This window comes from Anneissia japonica, unplaced genomic scaffold, assembly GCF_011630105.1.
Source record: "Anneissia japonica isolate Jap-2015-1 unplaced genomic scaffold, ASM1163010v1 scaffold288094_len592898_cov174, whole genome shotgun sequence".
Taxonomy (NCBI): Eukaryota; Metazoa; Echinodermata; class Crinoidea; order Comatulida; family Comatulidae; genus Anneissia; species Anneissia japonica.
This window is the reverse complement of record NW_022737020.1, coordinates 466,422-475,439: the sequence shown is the minus strand read 5'-3', so window position 1 is coordinate 475,439 and position 9,018 is coordinate 466,422. Positions and strand designations below refer to the sequence as shown.

The 9,018-nt window shown below is 34.8% G+C and overlaps 2 long non-coding RNA genes across 2 annotated transcripts; both read right to left on the bottom strand.

Moving 5' to 3' along the window:
• Positions 1-3,523: 3,523 nt before the first annotated feature.
• LOC117117063 lies at positions 3,524-4,321 on the bottom strand. Its single transcript, XR_004446850.1, has 2 exons — positions 4,155-4,321; positions 3,524-4,004 (listed from the first exon to the last, which is right to left on the bottom strand). It is a non-coding gene; the product is annotated as an uncharacterized LOC117117063 (long non-coding RNA).
• Positions 4,322-5,578: 1,257 nt separating this feature from the next.
• Positions 5,579-8,400, bottom strand: LOC117117065. Its single transcript, XR_004446851.1, has 3 exons — positions 8,350-8,400; positions 5,805-5,984; positions 5,579-5,684 (listed from the first exon to the last, which is right to left on the bottom strand). It is a non-coding gene; the product is annotated as an uncharacterized LOC117117065 (long non-coding RNA).
• Between the last annotated feature and the right edge of the window lie 618 nt (positions 8,401-9,018).

Genomic DNA, 9,018 nt, shown 5'->3' with positions numbered 1-9,018 from the left:
GGATTAGTGGGAAAGGCAGCCAATCGTAAGTGACTACAATTTACGTCATTTTTATGTCGTCGTATCGCAAGAAAAATTCAACTCAACTTAACAGTCGCAAGCACTCGTTTTGGACTCTGGATGGAGTTCAACGTCGTAAGTTCAACTTTCGTAAACGGCTGAAAATTACTGGTTTGTCTGCTGCCCAACACGATCAACGCAAACGTCGTTGACGTCGTCATTATTTCAACTTTGCGTAATCGTAAGAAACGTATGAAACGTAAGAAATTCTGACTTTTACGTCGACAGGAAACCAGGCTTTATCTGCTGCCCAACACGATCAACGCAAACGTCGTTGACGTCGGCATTATTTCAACTCTGCGTAGGAGTCGTAAGAATCGTACGAAACGTATGAAACGTAAGAAAATCTGAACAGGAAACCAGACTTAACATTTCGTAATTTTAAGCATGCAAAAAGCAGGGTATTCACTGTATAATAGTATAACTTAAGACTTTTACTACTTCTGTGATAATATAGATCATTTAACTACATTTTGACTCATTATCTTTTATGATTAACATTATAATACAAGGCCTGTTACTCTTAACATCAGGTAGACATGGCTTTGCCGGCGTAGGCTATACGGTATTAGGCATTTTTCGTTTTTTGCGCGACCTACTACGAACTAATGGAGCGTGACGTCAACTCAATTATGCTGTTCGCCTACTACACTGACAGCTGTTTTCGTTTTTCCTAATGTATCATTCGCAATTTAGCTGCAAAGCTACAATGATGATATTTTGAAATAAAACTTGAACTTGAACTTTAGGGCGACTACGGTTACGCAGCACACGTATGGAACGCCGTTAATATCTCCGGTTATGTGTATTCGTTATGACGTTATGTGGTATGGCCATGACGTTATGTGGTTTGGTCATGATGTATGCAGTTTGGTCATGATATTATGTGGTTTGGTCATGATGTATGCGGTTTGGTCATGATGTCATGTGGTTTGGACATGACGCTATGTGGTTTGGACATTGTACGTTATGTGGTTTGGACAATATGTTATGTAGTTTCGACCATGGAGGTCTATTTTTTTCCTCCATGTTTCGACATAGCGTTCGAACGTCCTTTTGAGTATGTGAAGAAAACGCCTTTAGCACATATTATTGGTAGACATTTTGAAGTGTTGACCATGAAAAAACGGCCCAAATCAGTGGTGCGTAATAACCAACAAAAATAAAATAAGCTTTGAGGCAAAATTTTTGATATCATGCTAACCATATCATAACTCCTTCACGGATAGTCGTATCATATTAATTTCTAGGGAAAATATTCTTAAAAGAGTATTCTACATCACAATGATTTAAAACAAATGGAAGGTAAAAGTTGTTTTCGCATTTTTATTAGTTTTCGAGGTTTTTAAATAAAAACTGACCGAGTGCATCCTCCGCACACATCTCATAAATATTCTCTGTATATACAAGATGTTATGTTAACGGACAATGAAATAAAAAATAATGATAAAAACATAGACATCATGGGATTCGAATCCGGGACCGGTAGCGGGGAAAACACTCTTCCAACCGTACTACACTAAACTGTTTTCACGTCACATGTATCGCTGTATACTAAGAAAACCAAGGCTGAAATATTGCTTAAGAAAAAAAAAGAAGACAGCAGAACAAATTGAGGCTAAGGTAAAATTTCAAAAGGGGTTTTTATTTAAAAACCTCAAAAAACCAATAAAAATACTTTTAAAAAAATCTGTATAGTCTGTACCATAGAGAAAATAGTTCTATTTTCTTTATGGTGTAAATGTACGGTAATACCCTCTAAAAGACATTTTAGTAATAAACTGTATAATACTGATGTATATTGATTTTTTTAATCTTTCAAAAGTGTGTAAAATAGGAACAAAACAAAAAAATTTTCAGCCTGAAATTGGCAAAACAATAAAAACACTAGCCTGGGCAAAATGTTGCTGGTTCTTATAAAAAAATAATAGAGAAAAAAAAAACCAAGCGGCAGCACGAGAAAGCGCACTCCTGTTGTTGAGACGGCGACACCACCACTACCGCGTACACGCAGGTACTCCGGCGACAGTATGCTGGGCTCCGGTAGCTTCCACCTTGGATAAGCCTCGGCTCTACTACCGTGCACTGCTAAGGTGGCAACGCCGGTTCAAGTAAGGGAGTTGCGACTTTAAGGAACACTTAAATACTCTAAAACACTTAAATTAAGTACTCTAGAACACTTAAAAACTCTAAAACTACAATTGTAAAAAGATAAACTTTAAAAAAGGTGGGTTTTTAATTTCTTCTTAAATGTATGAACGGAAGTTGCTTCACGGATAGAGGCTGGTAGGGTGTTCCAAAGTATTGGTGCAGCGACAGAAAAAGCCCTATCACCGTAAGTGTTTAGTCGCGATGCAGGAACGGATAGTATGAATCTATTGGTCGTTAATCTCAAAGACCTACTACTTTACAGAACGTGACGTTAGAAGTTAAGAAATGTATTCAGGAGTCTTGTTGTGCAGGGCTTTGTACGCCATGAGCAGAATCTTGATGTGATGCACTTGTCAATTGGTAACCAGTGTAGATGATGGAGAACAGGTGAAATACGTTCACGCCTGGAGACTCCAGAGACTAAACGAGCTGCCGTGTTAAGGCATAGCTGTAGTCTCTATTTAGATGGCAGGCGGGAAGACCATACAGAATTGCATTGCAATAATCTAGCCGTGATGTTATAAGTGCATGAACTAACTTCAGAAGAGAATTTTTTGTTAGGTACTTTTGAATATGCTTGATGATGCGCAGATGATATGAAACCGACTTACAAACGGTGTATATGTGTTTCTCCATCTTCATTATAGGATCAAAGACAACCCCTATATTACGGACTTTGGAAGATGGTAGGACATTGGTGTTACCAACTACAACACCATTAATAGGAGGTGGTCTTCTAAGGTGCATTGAATGAAAATAGAGTACTTCAGTCTTACAAGGATTAAAGAAGAGCATGTTTTGTGACAACCAGGACTGAAAATCAAATATGTATCATATGTTTATAATGCATATAAATCATCAAGAAGGGGTGGGTGAAATGTTCGAGTGGGGGTGGTGGTGCATCGTGTAGCATCGACCTCATTCGTTGAGAGCGACGCTGCACGATGTATCATCGTGTCCTTTGTTCGAGCACTGTGTTTGCCTTTCTTTGATGTGTTTGGCCTCGGGTTTGAATCCCAAGATGTCTACTTTGGTCCGCGAAAAGCGCTGACCCATGAGCCATACTGCTGTTCTTGTTTTTGTTCTTGTTACTAAAACTTTTAAAAATTTCAAAGTGTCCAGATCGCTAGTTTTTAACGGACGTGCAGGAAAATTTATACACTTAAACTAGAAGGGGTTTTCTTTTTTAAGTTGTACCCCAGGGCTCCCCCTACGCTTACAAAAATCAAAACAGTAAGGACTGTACATTATTGCCATTACCATTATGTTTGTGAGCAAAATGACGTAGAATAATATCGACCAATCAACGTAGTTATTTTCTCAATGCATGACTATTGTCTGCTATTTATTTCAAACTTGTGCAAAAAAATCGTAGATGCGTTCTGGATTTATATGATTAAGCTCGCCGAACTCAAAAGAGACGGGACTAAAATTTATGTTAATATCATAAAGATTGACTGATGCAGATTCATCTATCCAGGTTGACAATTATAAATAAAAATTAAAACTTTATATCTCATATATATCTCTTTATATATCATTGTGAACAAAACTACAGTGATAGTCAAAAGCTTCAAAGGTAAGTTTTCTTCCAGATATATAACGTTTTAAGTTATATTTATAGGCCTAATCATAAACATTATTAGTCACTACATGTCGCTTTGATTGTGCTATAATTTGCTATAATAATAACGATTTTGATTTAACATTTTCCTTTCCATTTCGATACTGCTGTAGGCCTAATTTGTGTATGTGACGTTACGTTGTTAGTGGGTTCATTTCACCGGAATTATCTGTAATAGAGGAAGAAAATTAACAATCAATTAATCAATCAGTCGATGAATGAATCAATCAGTCAATCAATCAATCAATCGGTCAATTGGTATATTATTGAACAAAACAATGTTGGTATATTATTGAACAAAACACTATTCTCCACATACCTTGACGCTTCATAGGAATAAACACTCCTGAATTTGATCTGTCGTAACAAATGGTCGTCTTGCTATTGCACTCTTTGGGTGGGCAAGGAGGCTTAGTACATTTACAGTTAACTAAAACCAACACTACGAACAAAGATAGTAGGGCTACCCGGACGCCTGCCATATCTGAGTCTGAAAAGATAGCAATTAAGACAAAAACAATGATCTATGTTTTCACAAACACGAAAAGACAATAACTTCAATTTCGACTAAAACAACGTTTTGAGAAATATGCGTTTGAATTTCACTATTCAAGATATAAAAATAATTTAAATATTTGTTTACATATTATGTTTAAATATAAAGCATTAAACAATTAAAATGTTAATTAACATGAACAGTTTGTGAAAATGGTAAAAATAAACTTGTGGTACAATGAATTTGGGTTTTGGAAAACGAAAATCTCATTTTACGCGCTGTATACGCGCGGAGTCCGTTGTCAAACTCCAAACTATATTTTAGCATGTTTTAACATTGAAGTCAAGGATGATTATAGGCCAAAAAACTAGGTTTATCCTGCTTAAACCATTATGTTTTTAATAATAATTCCACACTCGATGCATGTGTATAGGACTTTTCCAAGTTATACAGTAAGAAGAACACCGCTATGTCAGGGGAAAGCTAGGGAATCTAATCTTTACGTCACCCCTGCCATGGAGATATTTCCTCCATGCTGCCCTACCCATAGCAGGCCTTCTACACGATCACAAATATTACAAAACCGCACGCGTGTCTTTTGATTTCTAACCCATTGAAATTTTGTTTCTGTTTGTGAAAACGTGATATTGTAACTCATTGAAATTTTGTTTCTGTTCGTGAAAACAAAAAATCAATATTTTCTCTGTTTGTTCGCTATGGAACTAGTTTAATTAACCTAATAATGTTTTTCAATGTAGATGTACATAATCAACATTTCAAAACATATTGAAAAAATATGATTTTTCTAGTTTGGTCTCTTTGTGATGTCGGCGGTGGGGCTGTTTTTGTCAATTTCAATTAAAAATATTACAACGTTTCATTACTATAGATTGCAACTAAGGCCAATATACATTACGGTATTGAATTATGCTATGTTAGAATAGGGCTATGTGACAAAGTCAAATTCCATCCGCTGCTCTTTGTGTTTCAGCTGGAGGGCTGAATAAAGTATAAAAAAGCGCACGGTCTTTCGGGAGAGACGTTTAAGTAATTTCAAGTTCAACTTACTTTAACCACGGAGCCCCAGATCAACACAGGGTTGTTTTCCCAGAGGCAGAGCACATAAATACAAAACACAAGTGCAAGGAAACCCAGAAAACGTATAGTATGGAACGCCATTGGTACGGTACCAAAATCGATCAGTTCACTAATTAAGACAGTACACAGCCTGTTTCCAATTTTCTGGAAATAACGATTTTGATTGAACATTTTCCTTTCCATTTCGATACTGCTGTAGGCCTAATTTGTGTATGTGACGTTACGTTGTTAGTGGGTTCATTTCACCGGAATTATCTGTAATAGAGGAAGAAAATTAACAAGCAATTAATCAATCAGTCGATGAATGAATCAATCAGTCAATCAATCAATCGGTCAATTGGTATATTATTGAACAAAACAATATTCTCCACATACCTTGACGCTTCATAGGAATAAACACTCCTGAATTTGATCTGTCGTAACAAATGGTCGTCTTGCTATTGCACTCTTTGGGTGGGCAAGGAGGCTTAGTACATTTAGCATCGGCGGAGTTAACTAAAACCAACACTACGAACAAAGATAGTAGGGCTACCCGGACGCCTGCCATATCTGAGTCTGAAAAGATAGCAATTAAGACAAAAACAATGATCTATGTTTTCACAAACACGAAAAGACAATAACTTCAATTTCGACTAAAACAACGTTTTGAGAAATATGCGTTTGAATTTCACTATTCAAGATATAAAAATAATTTAAATATTTGTTTACATATTATGTTTAAAAATAAAGCATTAAACAATTAAAATGTTTAATTTATTTCTCTCTTCTTATCATTGATTAACCTGTTAATTAACATGAACAGTTTGTGAAAACGATAAAAAAAAAATAGTGGTACAATGAATTTGGGTTTTGGGAAAACGAAAATCTCATTTTACGCGCTGTATACGCGCGGAGTCCGCTGTCAAACTCCAAACTATATTTTAGCATGTTTTACCATTGAAGTCAAGGATGATTATAGGCCAAAAAACTAGGTTTATCCTGCTTAAACCATTATGTTTTTAATAATAATTCCACACTTGATTCATGTGTATAGGACTTTTCCAAGTTATACAGTAAGAAGAACACCGCTATGCCAGGGGAAAGCTAGGGAATCTAATCTTTACGTCACCCCTGCCACATGGAGATATTTCCTCCATGCTGCCCTACCCCGCATAGCAGGCCTTCTACACGATCACAAGTATTACAAAACCGCACGCGTGTCTTCTGATTTCTAACCCATTGAAATTTTGTTTCTGTTCGTTAAAACGTGATATTGTAACTCATTGAAATTTTGTTTCTGTTCGTGAAAACGAAAAATCCATATTTTCTCGGTTTGTTCGCTTATGGAACTAGTTTAATTAACCTAATAATGTTTTTCAATGTAGATGTACATAATCAACATGTCAAACAAAACATATTGAAAAAATATGATTTTTCTAGTTTGGTCTCTTTGTGATGTCGGCGGTGGGGCTGTTTTTGTCAATTTCAATTTAAAATATTACAATGTTTCATTACTATAGATTGCAAATAAGGCCTATATACATTATTGAATTATGCTATGTTAGAATAGGGCTATGTGACAAAGTCAAATTCCATCCGCTGCTCTTTGTGTTTCAGCTGGAGGGCTGAATAAATTATAAAAAAGCGCACGGTCTTTCGGGAGAGACGTTTAAGTAATTTCAAGTTCAACTTACTTTAACCACGGAGCCCCAGATCAACACAGGGTTGTTTTCCCAGAGGCAGAGCACATAAATACAAAACACAAGTGCAAGGAAACCCAGAAAACGTATAGTATGGAACGCCATTGGTATCAAAATCGATCAGTTTTTAATAGTCCACTAATTAAGACAGTACACAACCTGTTTCCAATTTTCTGGAAACTTGCAAGTGATGAAGGACTATGACCAATTTCTCTAAAACAAGTGACAGCTTGAAAGTCAAAAGATAAATCTCCTTTTTAATATTGTTATTGTAATTAAAGTAATTATTGTCTGGTATTTCATTTGGAAGCTGTGGACCTATTTATACTTTTAATCGGAATAACATAACGAAAATTTTTCCAAATATGTTTAATATTGCTTTTATTCTCAAGGATAACATTGAAATGAATTCATTTTTTCCTTTCGTATTATCCTATTTATTTTGATATCTTCAAAACATTTAGGTTGTGAAACAATGGGTCTCCTTGTCATTTAAGTAAATCCTATGGGGTTGGTGATAAGCCATTAAATTAAACGCTAGCATTTAGTATGTTGTTTTTGGACATTTTGACTATTATTCTTAGATTTACTATATACCATATATAAGCGAGTGATTACTTGCTGTAAATAACTCCTTTGCAAACAATTTTAGGAGGAAATTTGAGGCAAATGTAACGTCAATATGTGTGATGACTGTTCTGAGATACGAATGGGCGCTGAGATCAATTGTTCAAAGTGGAATTCAATACGTAAATCTCTCAATTTTAGTGTATTGAGGAAGATAAAGAAAATCAATTCATACCACTTTGGAATAAGATATCTTTGCCTTCAGACTCAACAAATGTAATCAATTCCATTAGATAAAGCAACAGAAGACCATGACACTCCGTACCACAACAAAACAATAATTGGTTTACATTTAAGGTGATTAATTCTAGAATTGTAGACACAAAATATCATTTTTATTCTATGATTATAAGTTTCTTTAATATATGGTGACACCCCCACGGCGCCCTGTCGAATTTAAATAGGCTACTGTATTATTTCTAAAATACAGTAGTTTTCAATATTTATATTACTATCAGGGATTTTTTTTATAAAAATGTTTCAAACATTGAGCCTGTGTGCAATATTGAGTTTTTTTTTGTCGAAAAAAAATTATTCTGTTTACAAAATTTGTACATTATCCTATGAAAGTCGCACGTTTCAACTAAAATTTAAAAAAAAACCAAAAATCTTACCTATTCCGTGTTTGTATGAGTGGTTCTCAGCAAAGGATCCTGTCGGATTGGAGTCGTGAAATAACACAACAATCTTCATACAGCCTTTATATAATCCAGCTGAAATCAAACACCTGCTTGATATATAACAACATTAATTGAACAACATAAACTGGACTGTGTATATAAAGGTGTTTGGTTATAAATAATATAACCAAAGTCAACATAATTTATTGTTTGATATTAATTTTAAAAGAAAATGTGCATGTTTGAAATACTAAATAGTAGAAAGTAAATAGTTTTAAAGTAAATACTAGTTATTAAACATAAACATTGACTTACCATGCAGTGTAGAAAATTATAAACTTGACTGTGTGTTAGATGGTTACAATTGGCTTAGAAATATAAATAATCCAGTACATTATATTAGCATATTATATTAAAATGGCAAAACAATGTTGACTGTTAAATGCTGACATATGCAGTACTGGATATGCTCGTAATTATAAACCTATTATACAGTAAAGTAGTGCATACCGTAGTTTTCTAATTAATTTAAGTTGTGGTAATTTAGTTGGGCAGCAGTAGACCTATAATAAGACACTAGAGAACACGAACGCTGTGGGTTCTTTAATTCGTATATTATTAATTAGGCAATATTGAACAAACCAGTATTTGTTATAAAATTCT